This window comes from Mobula birostris, chromosome 14, assembly GCF_030028105.1.
Source record: "Mobula birostris isolate sMobBir1 chromosome 14, sMobBir1.hap1, whole genome shotgun sequence".
Lineage (NCBI taxonomy): Eukaryota > Metazoa > Chordata > Chondrichthyes > Myliobatiformes > Myliobatidae > Mobula > Mobula birostris.
In genome coordinates, this window is record NC_092383.1 from 46,653,565 (window position 1) to 46,674,475 (window position 20,911).

The 20,911-nt window shown below is 42.8% G+C and overlaps 1 protein-coding gene across 1 annotated transcript in view; it reads left to right on the forward strand.

The window, feature by feature from the left end:
• The first annotated feature begins 669 nt into the window (after positions 1 to 669).
• LOC140209876 (SHC-transforming protein 1-like) overlaps positions 670 to 20,911 on the forward strand; it is a 198,664-nt gene continuing 178,422 nt past the window's right edge. Inside the window, exon 1 of the mRNA XM_072278497.1 lies at positions 670 to 845. The gene's annotated coding sequence lies outside the window, so the exon portion shown is untranslated. The remainder of the gene's footprint in view (positions 846 to 20,911) is intronic.

Consider the following 20,911-nt stretch of genomic DNA (forward strand, 5'->3'; position numbering starts at 1 on the left):
ACTGACTCAAAAGAGGGTCCTGCTACATTACCCACCCTTTATGTAGCTGTAATAGTATCCCTGACCAGTAATGCCATCCCTCCTCCCCTTTTTCTGCCCTCTCTATCCTTTTTAAAGCACTGAAATCCAGGAATCCTGTTTATCCCAGCAAATTCTCCAGTGTGAGGCGATGCTTAAATGCTCCCCATAACTGTGAAGTGAAGTGAGCAGGAAACATATGCATGGAGTGCATACATGGCACATGTATGAAGTGTGTACTCAGTACATACATGGAGTGTGTATTCAGCACATGCAACAAGTGATGAGTTCAAGTTCAGGTATGCAAGCAAGCACAAGCTGTAGGACAAGAGCCACCATGTTATGGTGCACTGGAGCACTGAGCCATGTCGCCTCAGACTTTAACATGGCTTTGTGTTGCACACAAAAATATCTGATTGTTCCAATTGTAAAATATGGTTCAAACTTGAATATTGATTTTTATTAATGAACAGCTTCAACAGTTCTTACTTCAAATTTTAATGTTCGCTTTTGTATTTTCTGTAGCAATAACACTGGAACAGTTCTTCTAAAGAAATTTCTAGACACCACCCCGTGACTTCCTCTATTTCTATTTATAAGTGACTAACTAATAATTGAACGATAGTTGAGTTCCCCTTTTTCTGTCGGTATTTGGTACGTGCAGTCATTTTGACATCGCAGGCAAACTGAAGTGTTTATTTCTACATCCAAGACTTTAGCTTGAAAAAAAAGCTAACCAATATACTGAAGTTTTGCCTTTTTGATTACTGACTGGGATACAAGGAGCCATTCGCAAACCACCAGAACCTTGTTGCCTACAATACAGTGTAAGTGTCAATTCCATTTCATAATCTTGGTAACTTTACTGGGTCTAAGGTTAGAGATAAATTGCCAAATTCACTTCAGCTAGAGAAGTACATTTCACTTCACACCACAGCAGTGGATTTTTAGCTAAGTCCACGTGGGAGTTTACGACATTAAACACGAGCAAACTAGAAGAAAATTGGAGGAACCTTTATGACCTCACCCTATGCTTGACAAATACATTGAGTTATGAAGCCTTTTAAAGAAAACCAGGCCTGAGAGTTGAGTGCCTCTTGAAGTTCAGACACCTTCTCCGAACAAAATGCTGGTCAGGCTTCTCTTGGAAAACTATGTGCAGTTTTAGCCACCATTCTACAGGAAGATGCCAAAGAGAGTATGGAGGAAATTCATCAGTGTGTTGCCCAAAATGGACTTTTGTTATGGGGGTGCATTGGATAGTCTGGGATTATGGTAAAAGATTTTTAAAATTATAAACTATAGATAGGGCAGACAATCAGACAGTTTTTCCCATGGTATGAGTGTAGGGGTATCAATAACAAAAAAGCATAGCTTTCAAGTGACAAGAAGAAATTTTCAGGAGGATCTGATGGGAATATTGTCGTTGTACCTGTCTGTACCACTGCCTCTGGCAGCTCGTTGAAGACACCATCCTCTGTGTGAAAAATCTGCCTCTCAGATCTCCTTTAAACTTTGCCTGTCTCATATTAAACTTGTGCCATCTAATTTTAGACAAATGAGTCTGACCTCAGTGGTTGGGAAGATGTTAAAGTCGATTGTTAAGGATGTGGTATCAGGGTACTTGAAGATATGATAAAATAGGCCAAAGTCAGCATGGTTTCCTTAAGGGAGAACCTTGCCTGACAAATCTGTTGGAATTCTTCGAAGAAATAACAAACAGCACAGACAAAGGAGAATTGATGGATGTTGTGTACTTGGATTTTCAAAAGGCAAGTGCCACCCTCGAGGCAGCTTAACAAGTTAAGAGCCCATGGTATTACAAGAAAGATACTAGCATGAATAAAGCAGTGGCTGATTGGCAGGAGGCGAAGAGCAGGAATAAAGTGAGCTTTTTCTGGTTGGCTGCCAAGTGGTGACTAGTGGAGTTCTGCTAAGTTTGATGTCAGGATTGCTTCTTTTTATGTTGTATATCAATTATTTGGATGATGGAATTCATGGTTTGTGGCCAAGTCTATGGACAATACAAAGATAGATGGAAAGGCAGGTGGTGTTGAGAAGGCAGAAAAGCTGTGGAAGGACATAAACAGATTAGGAGAATGGGCAAAGTGGTGAGAGATGGAATACACTATCAGGAAGTGTAGAGTCATGCACTTTGGTAGAAGAAATAAAAATGCATATTACTTTCTAAATGGAGAGAAAATTCCAAAATTTGAGGTGCAAAGGGACTTGAGAGTCCTCATGCAGGATTCCCTGAAGGTTAATTTGCAGGTCCACTGTGAGGAAGACAAATGCAATGTTAGCATTCATTTAGAGAGGACTAGAATATAAAGCCAAGGATATAATGTTGAGACTTTATAAGGCATCGGTGAGGTTACGCTAGAATTAACTCTTGCCTGAACAAAACCTGGATCCACTGCAATTTGCCTAACACCACAATAGGTCTGCAGCAGGTACAATCTCACAGGTTCTATACTTGACTTAGGGCATTTAGGTAACAGCACAAGGTATGTCAGGCTGCTGTTTATTGATTATACCTGAGCATTCAGCACCATCATCCCCTCAGTATTAATCACCAAGCTTCTAAATCTGGACCTCCCTCTGCAACTAGGTCCTCAACTTTATTAACAGGAGATCATAGTCCATACATATATCTTCTCGTCACTGACAAGCAACACCTCGAGGATATGTGCTTATCCCATTGTTCTACTCTCACTACTCTCATGACTGTGTGACAGTTCAGGTGCCATCTCTAAATTTGCCATTGTTGGTAAAATCTCAGATGGCAACGTGAAGGCATACAGGAGTGAGATAGATGGTTGAGTGGTACTGCAACAAAAACCTTGCATGCAAGTAATTGAAGGTGGACTTCAAAAAGGGGAAGTCAGAAGAACATGCAACAGTACTCATTCAGAGGTCAGAGGTGAGTGGTCATAAGGGTGAGAAGCTTCAAGTTCCAGGCTGTCAAAATCTCAGAGTATCTATCTTGGGCTCAACAGATTGATGTAATTACACAGAAGGCATAGCAGGAGACATCTTCTAGAGGTGGTCCCTCAAGAAAATATCCATAACTAAGGTCTCTCACCATTAGGAACATGCTCATTGTTAGCATTGAGGAGGAGGTACATGATCCACACTCAATGACTCAAGAAAAAGATTCTTTCCCCTCTTATCAGATTTCTGAACAGTCCATGAACAATACCTCAACATTCCCTTTTTATGCATGATTTATTTGTTTTTTGTAATTTATAGCAATTTTACATGTTCGCATTGTACTACAGCCACAAAACAAATTTCGTGTTATAAATCAGCAATAATAAATCTTATTCTAGTTCTGATTCTGTTCTTGAACCTTTTGTGGGATTTCAGGTTTCTGTTCCTCCTGCCCAATGGCTGGTTGGGCCCTGATGTAGATACTTTAAATATGGTATTCCTGGTAATTTAGCCAAAACTGCTTTGGTGGTAAAGTCAGAGGGCAATAGTGGAGGGTTGTGTTTCTGATTGGAGGCCTGTGATCAATGGTTTGTCATGGGTTTGGTTCTGGGTTCCTGTTTTTGTTTTATATTTTTAAAGTATTGGAAAAGAACGAAGTTAATGGATAACACCAAAATTGATGGTGTACTGTACAATGAACAAGACTGCCTCAGTTACAACAGGATCCAGAACAACCAAGGAAGCAGGCAAAGGATTGCAAACAGAACTTAACTAAGACAAGTGTGATGTGCTGCATTTGTGAACTGAAACCAGTGGCATTCTACAGGGACATATATATACAGAATGGGCTCTGGTCAATTCCCAAAAGACCTTCAGTATGGGCAACAGGCAGAGGCTGCATGCCCAGTTGGTTTCCCACAGTTTTGCTTTAAGGATGTCTGCAGAATAGATCTGAAGCTGGCCAACATCGATGTGAACAATAGGGAAGACGTAGCAAACAACTGGGCCACCTGGCAGTTTGAAAAGGCATACAAAAAGCAGTAAGTACCAACAGCAACGAGCTGGCGTCTAAGAGAGCTCCATGGAAGGAGAGGGCTGCTTCAACCAGATGCCAGTCTTCCTTCAGCTCCAGCCAGCATGGACGAGGCTGTCACTCCAGGGTGGGACTCTTCAGTCATTCTAGGAAGTGCATCACCACAGGTTGATTTTCCTCAACTGCTACCCACTTTCTTTGGAGTCAGAAGGATGCCTATATATGACCTGGATGAAAATGTAGATGGGTTAGTAAGCTTGCAGATGGCACAAAGATTGGTGAAGTTGTGGGCAGCATAGAGGGTTGTCAATAAATGGGACAGAGAGATAGCAGATGGAGCTTAATCCAAGCAAGAGGAGGTTTGCATTTTTGGAGGTCTAATTAAGGGGAAAGTACACAGTTAAGGGAAAGACCCTTAATGGCATTGATTTATGGAGGGATTTTGAGCTCCAAGTCCATAGCTCTCTGAAAACAGTCACACAAATAGATTGAAGTAGAAGAAGGTGCAAGGTATGCTTGACTTCAATGTTTGGGACTCTGAATTAGAGTCAGGAAGTCACGTTGCCGTTGTATAAAATTGGTTAAGCCACATGTGGCGTACTATGTGCAATCCCCTCCATTTCCCTTACATTTGTTCTCAGCCCATCTTCCCACTGCCTTAATAGTGATAGAGTTCCTCTTGTGCTTACCTACCAACCTGTCAGCCTCCCCATCCAACACATTATCCTCCACTGTGCTACTCCCATTCACCTCTTCTCTCATCTCCATCTGGGGCCCCAAACAGTCTTTTTAGGTGAGACAACACTTCACCTGAGAATCTACTGGGGTCCATTGTGTCTGGTGCTCCCCATGCAGTCTCCTCTACATTGGTCAGAACTTGTAAATTGGTCCTCTGCACCATCCACCACAAGTAGGGCCAAAGAGTTTAATTATGATTCCCATTCCAATGTGTCAGTCCATGGCCCCCTCTTGTGCCAAGAAAAGGTCACCCTCAGCATGGAGGAGCAACACCTTATATTCTGTCTGGGTAGCCTCCAACCTGATGGCGTGAATATCAATTTCTCCTTCTGGTAAGCATATTTTACCCCACCTCCCTTTCCTTTATTCCCCACTGACCTTTTCTTCTTCTCACCTGCCTATTACTCCCCTCTGGGTCCCCTCCTCCTTCCTTTTCTCCTATGGTCTACTCTCCTCTCCTATCAGATTCCTTCCTCTCCAGTTCTTGACCACCTGGCTTCATCTATCACCTTCCAGGTAGCCTCTTTCCCCACTCCCATCTTTTTATTCTGGCATCTTCCCCCTTCCTTGACAGTCCTGAAGAAAGATCTCAGCCCAATACATCAACTACTTGTTCAGTTCCATAGTTGCTGCCTGACGTGCTGAATTCCTCCAGCATTTCCTATGTGTTCCCAGCATCAGCAGCCTTTCTCTTGTTCATTGCACATTTCTGTTTGCACATTACAGGAAGGATATGGAGGCTTTGGAAAGGGCACAGGCAAGAATGCTTCCTGGATTAGAGTGTATGAGTGTAGAGAGAAGTTGGGCAAATTTGGATCAATTCCTTTGGAGTAGTAAAGGCTGACAGGAGAGCTGATAGACATTTATAAGATTATGAGAGGCATAGATAGTGTAGACAGTTTTCATGCTGCATAGTTTGATGACTCTATAATTCTGTATAGCTCGCTAGTTTATCCCTGTTGTGTTTCTTTAATAATGGAAAATCAGCTCAACTTCAGACCTCTGGTGAAACAGGCAATATGGCAGCATGCTGAGATCCAGCTCCCTGTAATGGTGCTATCTTTAAATTCTTAGAAAGTGTTTTAAAGCTTTTAGTCAGGGATTTCAGTTAACCAAAGCTCCGTGAAAACAGCACTGCTGAATTCGTAGATAAAATTACTTTTAATCCAGTGGCAGCCAAGTTAATAGCGGTGCTCAGTGGACTACTGTGTTCTATGGACAGCGGCCTGGACTAGGCAGCTAAACCAAGGCAGCAGCACAGGCAAGCAGTGCAAGAGGAAGAAAGAGCTGAGAGCTAACCTAACCAGCTGACTAGGCTGGTGGTACCATCAGTTTTCCAGGCCATTTTATTTTTTAGGAAATAAAATGTACTCACTGAGACTGAGAGTGAATGCGCAGAAAGAGATGAGAAACTGCTGCATTCTGGGTTTCACCAAAACATGGTTAAACAATAACATGCCTGGCTTAGCACTTCAACTCAACGGAATAACTCTGTTCCACACAAACAGAAACTCCCTGCCAATGGAATCAAAAGGAGGTGAAACCTGTGTGTGCGTTAACAAAGGTTGATGCACAAACTCATCTGTGGTTAGCTAGTTACTGTTCTGGGGCAATTAAACATCTTACCTGCTCAGGGAGTTTATGCTCATACATTCCCGTGTATGAAGTTTAAAGTATCATCAGCTCTCTACAAAACAAGCATCTGGATGGCCTCTTCATAACTGCAGGAGACTTCCATCATGTTAATCTGCAGGACCTTTTACTCAAATTTTATCAACACATAGGAAATAGCGTACGTACTTAATGAATAATTTGCTTCAGTATTCACTACGGAAAAAGATCTTGGCAATTGTAGGGATGACTTGCAGTGGACTGAAAAAGCTTGAAAATGTAGAAAGCAAGAAAGAGAATGTACTGAAGCTTTTGGAAAGCATCAAGTTGGATAAGTCACCGGGACCGAACGGGAAGTACCACAGGCTACTGTGGGAAGCGAGGGAGGAGATTGCTGAGCCTCTGGCAATGATCTTTGCATCATCAATGAAGACGAGAGAGGTTCCAGAGGATGGGAGGGTTGCAGATGTTGTTCTCTTATTCAAGAAAGGGAATAGGGATAGCCCAGGAAATTATAGGCCAGTGAGTCTTACCTCAGTGGTTGGTAAGTTGATGGGGAAGATCCTGAAAGGCAGGATTTATGAACATTTGGAGAGGCATAATATGATTAGGAATAGTCAGCATGGCTTTGTCAAAGGCAGGTCACGCTTTATGAGCCTGATTGAATTTTTTGAGGATGTGACAAAACACATTGATGAAGGTGGAGCCATAGATGTACTGTCTATGGATTTTAGCAAGGCATTTGATGAGGTATCCAATGCAAGGCTTATTGAGAATGTAAGGAAGGAATGGTATCCAAGGGGACATTGCTTTGTGGATCCAGAACTGGCTTGCCTACAGAAGGCAAAGAGTGACTGTAGACAGGTCATATTCTGCATGGAGGCCGGTGACCAGTGGTGTGCCTCAGGGATCTGTTCTGGGACCCTTACGCTTTATGATTTTTATGAATGTCCTGGATGAGAAAGTGAAGGGATGGGTTAGTAAATTTGCTGATGACAAAGGTTGGGTGTGTTGTGGATAGTGTGGAGGGCTGTCAGAGGTTACAACGGGACATTGATATGATACAAAATTGGGCTGAGAAGCGGCAGATGGAGTTCAACCCAGATAAGTGTGAGGTGGTTCATTTTGGTAGGTCAAATTTGATGGCAGAATATAGTGTTAATGGTAAGACTCTTGGCAGTGTGGAAGATCAGGGGGAACTTGGGATCCTGGGATCCGAGTCCACAGGACACTCAAAGCTGCTATGCAGGTTGACTCTGTGGTTAAGAAGGCACAGGGTGCATTGGCCTTCAATCGTAAGATTGAGTTTAAGAGCCAAGAGGTAATGTTGCAGCTATATAGGACCCAGGTCAGACCCCACTTGGAGTACTGTGTTCAATTCTGGTCACCTCACTATCGGAAGGACGTGAAAACCATAGAAAGGGTGCAGAGGAGACTTACAAGGATGTTGCCTGGATTGGCGAACATGCCTTATGAAAATAGGTTGAGTGAACTCAGCCTTTTCTCCTTGGAGCGACGGAGGATGAGAGGTGATGTGATAGAGGTGTACAAGATAATGTGAGGTATTGATCGTGTGGATAGTCAGAGGCTTTTTCGCAGGGCTGAAATGGCTATCACGAGAGGGCATAGTTTTAAGGTGCTCGGAAGCAGGTACAGAGGAGATGTCAGGGGTAAGTTTTCTACACAGAGGGTGGTGAGTGCATGGAATGGGCTGCCAGCAACGGTGGTGGAGGTGGATATGATAGGATCTTTTAAGAGACTCCTGGTCAGGTACATGGAGCTTAGAAAATTAAAGGGCTATGGGTAAAGCCTAGGTAGTTTAAGGTAGGGACATGATCGGCACAGCTTTGTGGGCCGAAGATCCTGTATTGTGTTGTAGGTTTTTCTATGTTTTTTTATACATCACCATGGCCAGTAGTGGAACATATAGCCACCTAACACTCTTATCTTGGCCTCTCTGACCACATCTCTATAATGTTAATCCCAGAATACTGACTACTGCTGAAAATGGAGAAAGCAGTCAGGAGGACCATCACTGTGTGTGGCCTAATGAGGCAACCTCTATGCTTCAGGGCTGTTTTGAACAAACTAACTGGCAGATGTTCAAGAAGGCCATCACAAATGGAGAAAACACGGACCAAGAAGAATATTCTTTACTTGTCACCGGCAGCATCAGTAGGTGTGTAGATGATGTTGGTACTTCAAGAATGGTTATTTCACTGCCCAACCAGAAGCTCTGGCTAAACGCAGAGGTGTGCTCCCTACTAAAAGCCCAGGATGCTGCCATCTAGTCCAGTGACAAAACCACTCTCAGAATAACCAGGAGAAACCTCATTTTAGGCATCAAGATGACAAAGACCAAAGATCTCTTCACACAAAAAATTACTTTTCATCTTATACACCTCTATCAAGTATTCCTCCCTCACTCTAAAGTATTTCCCAGACCTTGAACACCTCTCAATTAGAAAAATAGAGGGCTATGGTAAAGCCTAGGTAGTTTTAAGGTAGGGTCATGTTCAGCACAGCTTTGTGGGCCAAAGGGCCTGTATTGTGCTGTAGGTTTTCTATGTTTCTATTAAATGCCGACTATTCTATTTACCAAGATAGCTCTCCTCCATGATCTTGACCATAGTTTACATACCACCAGTGGCAAACTGTAATCAAGTGCTTGAGGTACTGCATGATGCTGTCACAAACAAGAAATAATCCACCCCGATATATTTCAAATCAGAGTCATGGATTTCAATCAGGCTTGTTTGGAGAAATTCCTCCCCAATTTCTGTCAGCGTATAATCTGTAGCACCAGAGGTCCCAACACACTAGACCACTGCTATACTATGATACTGTTCCATGCCCAGACGGCATTTCGGGAAATTAGACTACTTGATAGTCCTTCTCCTACCTGCATACAGGCAGAGGCTAAAAAGCAAGGCTCCAGAGATTACGACAACAAAGAGGTGGTCACGGGAGACAGAGGAAAAGCTGTGGGATTACTTCAAGTTGGTGGACTGGGCTGTGAACAAGGATTCACTTGTGGATCTGAATGAGTACACCATGGTTGTAATGGACTTCGTAAAAACAGTCATAGACAAGTGTGTCCCCACAAAATCATTCAGAATCTTTCCCAACCAGAAGCCCAGGACGAACTATGAAATGCACAATCTGCTGAAGGCCAGACCAGAGGTATTTAATTCTGGTGACTAAGAAAGTTACAAGAGGTCCATATACAATCTCTGGAAAGCCATCTCACAGGTGAATTGGCAATTCCAGACTAAACTTGAATCAATAAGGGATGCTCAACAGCTGTGGCAGGGCTTGAATGCCATCACCTCTTAAAAATGAAAATCAATCAACATAGGCGACAACAGAGTTTCACTTCCAGATGAGCTCAGTACCTTCTATGCTTGCTTTGACTGTTAAAACATGGAGGAAGCATCACAAACTCTCACAGCCCCTGATGATCCTGTGATTTCAGTCTCTGAGGCCGACATGAAAGCATCCTTCAGGAGGGTGAACTCACGAAAAGCAGCCAGTCCAGATGAAATACCTAGCCAAGAACTAAAGACCAGCGCTGATCAACTGGCTGGAGCATTCACTGAGATTTTAACCTCTCACTTTAGCAGTCTGAGATACCCACATGCTTCAGGCAACCTTCAGTTATAACGGTGCTTAAGAAGAACGTGGTAACCTGCCTCAATGACTATCGTCCGGTAACAGATATATCCATGAAGAAATGTTTTGAGGGGTTGGTGATGAAACTTATATACTCCTGTCTGAAAAGTGACTTGGATCCACTCCAATTTGCTTACCAGCACAACTGGTCCACAGTAGATGCCATCTCATTGGCTCTTCACTGAACTCTGAACATCTGGACAGCAAAGATACAAACATCAGGATGCTCTTTATCAACTACAACTTGATATTCAATACTCTCATCCCCCCCCACCGCCCCCAAAACTAATCAGTAACCTTCAAGACCTTGGCCTCAATATCTCCTTGTGCAAAAGGATCCTTGGTTTCCTCACGTGCAGACCCCAGTCAGTTTGGCAACATCTCCTCCACAATCTCCATTAGCACAGGTCTACCATAAGTATGTCAGTGGTGGGCAAATCATTGGAGAAGATTTTAGAGACAGCTTTTACGAGCATTTGGAAAATCAGACTGTTTAGGGATGGTCATCATGGATGATTGCATTTTTTGAGAAAGTGACAAAGCAAATTGATGAAGGTAGAGCAGTGGCTGTGATGTTTTAGTAAGGTGTTTGATAAGGTTCCCCATAATAGGCTCATTCAGAAAGTCTGGAGGCATGGGATCCAGGGAAACCTGGCTCCGTGCATTCAGAATTGGCTTGCCCACAGAACGCAAAGTGTGGCCATAGTTATGTGGTAGAGCATATTCTGCCTGGAGTGATCAGAGTGATCTTTCTCTTGACCCTGCTCTTTGTAATAATTATAAATGACTTGGATAAGGACATGGAAGCATGGATTAGTAAGTCTGCAGATAACATGGAGGCTGGTAGATACTGCAAGTTACAAAACGATAGGTTGCTGAGTTGGACTGAGAATTGGCAAATGGAGTTCAACTGGAAATGTGTGAAGGTCAAACGTGAAGGCACAATACAGGGTTAATGACAAGACAGAGTGATCTTGTGGTCCACATCCATGAAGTTGATGTGCAAGTTGATAGGGTGGATAAAAAGGCGCATGATGAGTTGGCCTTCATTATCGGGGGACAGAGTTCAAGAGCCACAAGGTAATGTTGCAGATCTATAAAACTCTGGTTTTATAGACCACACTTGGAATATTATGCTCAGTTATGATCGCCTCATTATAGGAAAGATGGGAAGCTTTAGAGAGGATACAGAGGAGATTTACCAGGATACACCTCCCTTGGTGCAGTGACCTCGGAATTTAAAGGAAAGGATGTACATCTAAAATCAACTAAAAGAGGGGAAAAAATCTTCCATTTTTAAAGTGCCCTTCTTGGCAGCAAGCATCCAAGATTGTGTGAAGGAATCTGCAGCAGAGGGGCAGTGTTGGGAGGTAGGTCCTTCTTGATGCAGTCAGATGGAGATCTACAGATTGTGTTAGGGTGTGCACTAGAAACACATACACGAGGAAATCTGCAGATGCTGGAATTTCAAGCGACACACATAAAAGTTGCTGGTGAATGCAGCAGGCCACGCGAAGGGTCCTGACGAAGGGTCTCGGCCCGAAATTTTGACTGTACCTCTTCCTAGAGATGCTGCCTGGCCTGCTGCGTTCACCAGCAACTTTGATGTGTGTTACTAGAAAGGCATGGTCACTGAAAAACAGAACAGTATCAGTCCTCTTCACTTTGCAGGCTGACTGAGAAATCTGGGAGAAGTGTGTGAGTTGTGATTGTCAATTGTGTACAACGATGACAGGAAACCTGTGTGGGAGACTTTTAAAAGTGGAAAGGCTGTTGCACTGGGAAGTCCAGGTTCAGTAGTATTAACAAGCCTCATAAACAGGGGCCTCTCTTGGTTGCATTGGATGACCATGATGTCTTTGTGCCTTGTCATGCCCTTCGCTCTCCACGGAGTGTTGCAGTACTGCCTCCCTGGTCATTGGTCTCATCTGCCTAGTCTGCTGGAACTGACTAGGACAGGCCTGTCCCTATCTCACTGGGGTATGAGGCCACCAGCTACACTCATCTGGTTTAACCTGTCTATCAAAGCAGTGTTCTGGATGTAGCCGCCGCCACATGCAAACAAATATATGGAGCCACAGGTGAGAACTGAGTGTCCAGAGGTAACCAAAGGTGAGTGAGCTGCCCTATAGTGGACAAGACAAGTTCGTTCATCAGACATTTTAGCCCTCCCTGGACACCCCACACACAGGAAGTGTTATAACTCCAAAACTGAAGAACATTGATAATTTACATGGGTGGTTGACACCCAGTGCCAGAGTGCCTGCTTCTGTGCTGTATATTTCTAGGACTTTGACACCATAGACGATGGTGAGTCATATCAGAGACTGTCTTTTACACAGAAGTCACTGGAGTTACAATACCTGAACATTAATATTAAATCATGCAATTTAACCCATCCTGCAGAAGCTCCACACCATGTGCAACAAATATATATATATATATATTTTTTTTTAAAAATCGGCCTGCATCCCATCTTTGGTTTAAATGTACTCTATCCAAAGGCTGATTTATATTTGTGCGTCAAATGTACGCTGTGGGTATCGCATACCCTACGCCCTACCCTATGCTGTAGGGTGACGTGCACCTCCCCAAAAATGTAACTCTTGTGTCGTGGCAACGCAGACCGCAACAACTGTGATTGGTCTGCTTGGTAGAATCACATTTCCTCATACGCATTTCTGGTTGCTTTTCTCCGCCATGTCTGTACACTGATGCATAATAAATGGTTGGAGACGATGAACCAAATCGTCAAATCTACCTGCTGACATCCAAGATTATTTGAAATGCATTTCCTCGTCCATGTCTCTCACGAAGAAACTCAACAGTGGCATAGAAACCCCATTGCCAACTAGCGTTTTGGCGGTGAATTGCAGAGTGACACAGACACAAGTACACATGCTTGTTACGGCGTAGGGCTACGCAAAAGTGTAAATCAGGCCTACGGCGTAGCCCGTACGCACAAGTATAAATCAGTCTTTAGCCTAACTCCACTGTTCCTCTGGAACACTCTTTCAAAAGCTGCTGACTGATCTGCATCATAATGGTAGGGCCCTGGGTAGAGCTGTAAACCGAGAGTTAGAGTCACAGAACACTACAATACACAAACACGCCTTTGATCCACCTAGTCTATGCCGAACTATTATTCTGCCCAGTCCCATCGACCCATACTTGGATCATATCTCTCCCATCCATGTGTTTATCCAAACTTCTAAGTACCGCTACTGAACCTATGGCCACAACTTCTGCCAACATCTCCTTCCATAGTTGCACCACCTCGAGTAAAGAAGTTTCCTCAATTGCCCATTAAACATTTCAATTTTCACCCTCAGCCTCACCCAACTTCAGTGGAGAAAGCCTGTTTGCATTTATCCTACCTATACCCCTCAATTTTGTATACCTCTGTCAAATCTCCCATCATTCTCCTCTAGGAAAAGAAGTCCTAATCTAGTTAACCTTTCCCTATAACTCAAGACGTCAAGTACTGCCAGTAAATGTTCTTTGTACTATTTCAATGTCATTGATATCTTTCTTGTAGGTAGGTAACTAGAGCAGTACACAATACTGCAAAGAATCAAGTACTTGGTACACTGAAAATGGCTATATAGGTCGACAGGGTAGTGAAGAAGATATTTGGCATGCTGGCCTGGCAGCATCTATGGAGGGAAATGGACAGTGAACATTTTCAGTTAAGCCTCTTCATTTGCACAGTTGAAAGAAACGCGTTCACTCTGGAGTTTGACTCATCCATGGATATATTCAGTTCATATTTCATAGTCAGCAGCTCGCCGTGACCATGACCAAGAAAACTGTGTCAATGACTTACAGGGAACTCAGCAATATCCACTGAAAACCCGGGAAGTTACTAGTTGATAAAAATGCAAAGGGCAAAGATTCCAGTCGTGCTTCAGGGAGTTATTTCCCAAACTGAATGTTACGAGGAGAATTGATCTGGATATAGGGTATTGCAGCAGCCTCCTTTGGTATAAACAGGTTGAATGCAGATTTTTATTTTAACTTTTGCCTTTCTGACCCTGTTGCAAGCTATTGCTGTTCCTGCTTCACTTTTCTCTTTTCTACATAGTTGAAATGCCAAAAGAATTTTTGGGTAGAACATAGAACAGTTCATAAAACATAGTACTGTACAGGCCCTTTGGCTATGATGTTATGATGATTTTTTTAACCTACTCCAAGATCAATCTAACCCTTCCCTCACATATAGACTCCATTTTTCTTTCATCCATGTGCCTATCTTAGAGTCTCATAAATGTCCTTAATGTATCTGCCTCTATCACCACCCCTGGCAGCACATTCTGTATATCCACCACTTTGTGTAAATACTTATCTCTGTCATCCCCTTTCTTTTAATTATCTTCAAAGGATTACCTCTTGTATACCCTGGGAAAAAGGCGCTAGCTGTCTTATCATCTCATACACCTCTATCAAGTTGTTTCTCATCCTCCTTCATTCCAAAGAGAAAATCACTAGCTTGCTTAATCTTTCATCATGACATGTATTTTAATCGCGACATCTCTGCACCCTTTCGACAGCTTCCACATCCTTCCTATAATAATGAGGTGAATACGATACTCCAAGATGGGTAGCCACCACACAGTCCATGACAGATCAGAGTCAGGGTCCAGTGCCATTGAATGCAAGATGACTGGAGGCTCTTCACTGCTGCAGACCTCCTCTGTCTTCACAGTTGTGGTCACACTTTGTCTGGAACTTCCCCTTGACCTTACCACCAACTCCTGTGCCCAACCAGTACATTATGTAGTGGATGGGAGGCATTATCCAAGATGGCATGCAACTTGGACAGCATCCCCTTTTCAGACACCACCGTCAGAGAGTCCAGTTCCATCCCTACAACATCACTGGCCTTACGAATGGATCTCAGCAACTCATAAGACTCTCCACCATGACAAGGTGACGACCCTTGGAGAAAAATTTGATCTTAATCAGGTACACTTTGCGAAGGTTCACCTCCTGAAGGAGCCTTTGAGACCAAGATCACAGAGTTGTCAGATGCTGTGAGGACATAATATGATATTGTTCTTCCTCTCAAAGCATTAAGTTCGTCATTGAGTGATGCATCATTGCCACTTATACTCTTCATTCTCACCTTGTAGGAGGTGACAATGTTTAAGCCCTGACACAGCAATGAGCATACATCGATGACTGCAGCTTTTTCTGGAATTGTCTTGTGCCTCTGGAGTTCTCACTTCTTATAGGTCAGGATTGCCAGTACTAAACAGAGATAGGAATTAGAAACCAAGCCCTGTCTCTGGTGGACCTTTGCTGCTTTCAATGATTCAACCTCAGGTTCCCCGGACCATTTGGAGTGGTTTATGGCTTACATTCCCATAACTTAGTGCAGATTCTGCATATTCTCAAGAAAGCTTTGAAAACATCCTTGTATCTTTGACTCTGTTCAAATGGTGATCTCCAGTGGTGATACTACTGGGAATAATCTGCTCTGTTTCAGGAGAAAGGTGCTCTTTCAGAACAATCTGACTGACTGGACTTAGGGTCTCAGTGCCTGGAGTCTGGTATAAGGCAGCAGACTGAGGTTGATTTGTTCATACTCCCAGAGGAGAATGCTGGAGAAATACTTCCAGAACTTCAGATGGTCTATATTTTGGTACTGGAGAGGAGGGATCACTATTGTCATGAAGCTCACAAGCTGTCTATCGTACCTGAGATCTTTATTTTCAAAGTTTCTTTTTCTCCATTGGTCAAATACAATGAAAAACAAGAGATTGCATAGTTGGAACCTGGCTCTGCCAGCATCTTGTTGCTAAAAGTCAAAGCCAAAGTCAAGTTTATTGTCATATGCACAATTATGTGTCTGCATAGGTGCAATAAAAAAACAAGAAAAAACAATTAGGACAAAATAAAGTCCACTATAGTGCAAGGTGATTGGAGTGTTCTCAGTGTTGCTAAACTATTGTGATTAGGGCTTTGCTGGTTGGCTCAAGAACTGAATGGTTGAAGGGAAGTAGCTGTTATTGAACCGGCTTCTTACCTCTTTCCCACCTCCTCCACCAATCCATCTTTTCCCTCACCTGGTTTTACTTATCACCTGCCAGCTTGAACTCCTTCCCCATCCCCTCCCACCTTCTTATTCTGGCTTCTGCCCTCTTCCTTTCCAGTCCTGATGAAGGATCTTGGCCTGAAACATCAACAGTTTATTCCCTTACATAGATGCTGCCTGAATTCCTGGGTTCCTCCAGTACACTTTGTGTGCATTCTTCAAGGTTTCCAGCATCCATAGAATCTCCTGTGTTTTGAATGAGTTAGTGCTCATAGTTCATAGATTACTCAGAAATCAGATGGCAGAGGGGAAGAAGCAATTCCTGAATTGTTGAGTGTGAGCTTCCTGATGATAGTAATGAGAACAGGACAAGTCCTTGACAGAAGGATCATCACAGATCACTTTCCTGAGACACTGTCTCTTGAAGATATCCGCAATGGTGGGGAGGGTTGTGCCCATGATAGAAACAGCTGAATCTACAACCCCCTGCGGCTTCTTGTGATTCTATGTATTGAAGCCTCTATACCAGGCTCTGATGCAACCAGTCAGAAAACTCTCTACATCTTTAGAAATTTGCAAGCATCTTTAGTGACATACCAACTCTGGTCATATACCTGATGAAGTGAAGTCACTGGTATGCCTTCTTTGTAATTACATAAATATGTTTGGCCAGGGATAGATCCTCTGAGAAATTTATTGATTGTTTAGAGATACAGTATGGTACAGGCTCTTTCAGCCCATGAGTTCGTGCCACCCAATTACACCCAGTTGACCATTAACTCTAACCCATACCTACTAATATGTAACCAATGTGCAAGAGAAGTCATCTGGTTGTGGACTGTATGTGAGTGCTTGAGATTTCCCAGGGCACCTCAGGTATATCCTATCAGGGCCTGCAAACTTAATGTCTTTTAGGATACCCAAGATTACCTTTTCCTTGATCTCCATACTGACCTCTCTTCCCTCCATGTCCATCTCCTTGGTAAATACAATATTAAGTACCAATTCAGGCCCTCTTGATATCCAAGGTTCCTTTACCTTGACTCCTTGTCCTTTCCTCTTACTAGAACAAACCTGTCCAAAACTCTTGTGCAGTTGGCATTTAAACATGTCATACGTGAACTTACCCAAAAAACAGCTGCTCCCAATTAACTCCTCTAGTTCCTCTTGTAATTCGTCACTCTTCCCTAACCGTTCTGCCACTGTTCTGGCAGTCACCTGGCTAGGCTCATTACCCAACACCAAGTCCACTGTGGGCCTGCCTCTTGTACTATCTACATACTGTTTTACATAACACTCCTGATATTCTAACAAATTATGTCCCATCCAAACCTCTTGCAGTAAGCAGCTTCCAGTCTATATTCAGGAAGTTGAAGTCACCCATGACAATGATACTTGTTTTTACATGGTTCTCTAATCTGCCTGTATATCTGTTCCTCATTGTCCAGATTGCTATTGTGGGGCTGTAGTATAATAGTCACAGAGTACTACAGCACAAAACAGGTCCTTCAGCCCACCTAGTCCATGCCCAATTGTTATTCACCATAATCTCATTACTTGGACCATAGCTAACCATCACATCCACCTACCTATCCAAATTCCTCGTAATTGTTACAATTGAATCTATATTCCTTCATAACTTTGTATACCTCTATCAAATGGAGTCAAAGGTACAGCGCTCAAACAGGCTCTTCAGCTAAATTAGTCCATGCTGAACCATACAAAATCTCCACTCATTTCCTATTCTCCAAAGGAAATATTTCTAATCTAGTCAACCTTTCCTTATAACTCAAGTCACGAGTAAATTTTATCTGTCCTCTTTCAATCTTATTGATATCTTCCCTCTAGGTGCTGTAGGTGACCAGTACTGTACATAGTATTCCAAATTTGGCCTCACCAACATCTTATACAGCTTCAACATAATGTCCTAATTCCTATGCTCAGTATTCTATGAAGGCCAATGTGCCAAAAGCCCTCTTTATGAGTCTATCTACATGTGACACCATTTTCAAGGAATTATGGATCTGTATTCCCGGATCCATTTTTTTTCCCACTGCACTCCTCAGCTGGAAATCCAAGCAATACACACCGAACCGCTGAAGAATCTTAGCACGAAGCGTCAACTGTACTCTTTTCCACAGCATGCCTGTCCTGATGATTTCCTCCAGTATTTTGTGTGTGTTGCCTCATCAGTACATAGAAGTCCCAATGAGAGACTGTGTGATACTCGATCTGCTACTAGGGAATGAGGCAGGGCAGGTGACAGAAATTTGTGTAAGGGACACTTTGAATATAGTGATCACAATGCCTTTGGTTTCAAAGTAAATTGCAAGAGGATACGTCTGCTTTGTGGGTTAAGATTCTAAATAGGAGAAAGGCCAATTTTGATGGTATCAGAAAGAATCTGCCCAGTGTGGATTAGGATAAACTGTCTTCTGGCAAAGCTATATTTGGTAAATGGGAGACCTTCAAAAGTGAAATTTTGAGAGTACAAAGCTTGTATGTGTCTGTCAGAATGAAAGGTAAGATAACAGGTCTAGGGAACCTTGGTTTTCAAGAGATATTGAGGTATAGGCAGATAGGAACAAATTAGATGCTTTTGGAGTTCAAGAAATGCAAGAGATCACTTAAGGAAGAAATCATGAGGGCTAAAAGAAAGCATGAGGTAGTTCTAGCAGATAAGGTGAAAGAGAATCCTAAGGGATTCTACAGAGATGTTGTGCAAAAAGATTGCAAGGGATAAGATGGAAGTCAGAATAATAATCTATTTGTGGAGCCAAAAGAGATGGGGGAGATCTTAAATGGATTTATTACATCAGTATTTACTAAGGAGACAGGCACAGAGTCCATAGAAGTGAAGCAAAGAGGCATCAACTTCATGGACCCAATACAAATTACAGAGGAGGTGTTTGTCGTCTTGAGGCAAATTAGGGTGGATAAATTCCTAGGGTCTGACAAGGTTTTTCATCGGATCCTGTGGGGGACAAGTGAAAAAATTGCAGGGTCCCCAGCAGAGATATTCAAAGATCCATTTATTATCAAAGTATGTATGCAGTATACAACTCTGTGATTCTTCTTCTCCACATAGACATAAAACAAAGTAAAACCATGGTAGATCAGAGAGCAAACCCACCCCTTGCACAAAAAAGAATGGCAACACAATCATCAACTCCCCTCAACCCCCCTTCCTCCCACACAAAACACAACAAGAACATTGACCCCCCAATTCCCCACCCCCGCACAAAGCACTATAAGAACATTGGTGCCCAAATCCCCCCCTTCACACAAAAAGCTCAGAAAAACACAATAACATGAACCCTCAGACCCCCCTCCCACCCACACAAAACACCACAGGAATATTGACCCCCAAATCCCTCTCCTATGCACAAAAAAATGGAGAAAAAACGAGTGAAAACAATACAAAAACCTCAAGACTGAAGAAGTCCACAGTCCAAATTCATAAAAGTAGAAACCTCCTTAAATCACCCTTAGCGACAGGTGAGGTGCTGGAGGATTGGCAGTTCATTAACGTTCTGCTGATAAAAAAAAGGCTCTAAAAATAAACCAGGAAATTATAGGCCAGTGAACCTGACATCAGTTCTGAAAAAGTTATTGGAAGGTATTCTAAGGGACCAGATATATGAATATTTGGATAGACATAGACTGATTAAGGATAGTCAGCATGGCTTTGTGCATGGTAGGTCGCATGTAACCAATTTTAGAGATTTTTGAGGAAGTTACCAGGAAAGTTATAAAGGCAAGCCAGTGAACATTGTCTACAAAGACTTTAGCAAAGCATTTGACAAGATCCCTCATGAGAGGTTGGCCAAGAAGATTCAGTCACTCACCATTCAAGACATTGTCTTTGAGGGAGAAGCCAGAGTGGTGGTAGATTGTTGCTTCTCTATCTGGAGGCCTTTGAGTAGTGGAGTGCCACAGAGATCAATACTGGGTCCATTGTTGTTTGTCATCTATATAATAATCTGGATGATAATGTGGATCAGCAAATTTATGGATGACCCCAAGACTGGGGGTGTAGTGGACAGAGAGGAAGCCTATCAGAGATACAATGGGATGTGGACCAGCTGGAAAAATGGCAGATGGAATGTAATGCAAACAATTGCAAGGAGTTGCACTTGGGTAGGACCAACCAGGGTAGGTCTACACAGTGGATACTACGGCACTGAGCAGTGTGGATCAGGGATCTGGGGATACTGGCCCATAATTCATTGAAAGTGGATAAGGTCGTAAAGAAAACTGTTGGTACATTGGCCTTCATAAATCAAAGTACTGCACACAGGAGATGGAATGTTATGTTGAATTTGTACAAAACATTGGTGAGGCATAATTTGGAGTATTGTGTGCAGATTTGGTAACCCATCTGCAGGAAAGATGCAAATAATATTGAAAGAGTACAGAGAAAATTTACAAGGATGCTGCTGGGACTGGAGGAAAGATTGAATATCCTATTTCTTGGACAATAGGGATTGAAGGGAGATTTGACAGAGGTATACAAAATTATGAGGTGTATAGATAGGGTAAATACATGCAGACTTTTTCCACTATGGTTTGGTGGGACTACAACTAGAAGTCATGGGTTAAGGGTGAAAGGTGAAAAGTTTAAGGGGAGCATAAGGGGTATCTTCTTCACTCAGAGGTCATGACTGTGGAACGAGCTGCCAGTGCAAGTGGTGCATGCGAACTTGATTTCACCATTTGAGAGGTTTGGATAGGTATACGAATGACAGGGAGGGAGGGCTATTTTCTGGGTGCATATCACTATCAGCATGGACTAGATTATGTAAAGGACTTGCTTCTGTGCTGTAATTTATCACTGTATCCGACAGGGTAGTCAGGTCTTTAATTCA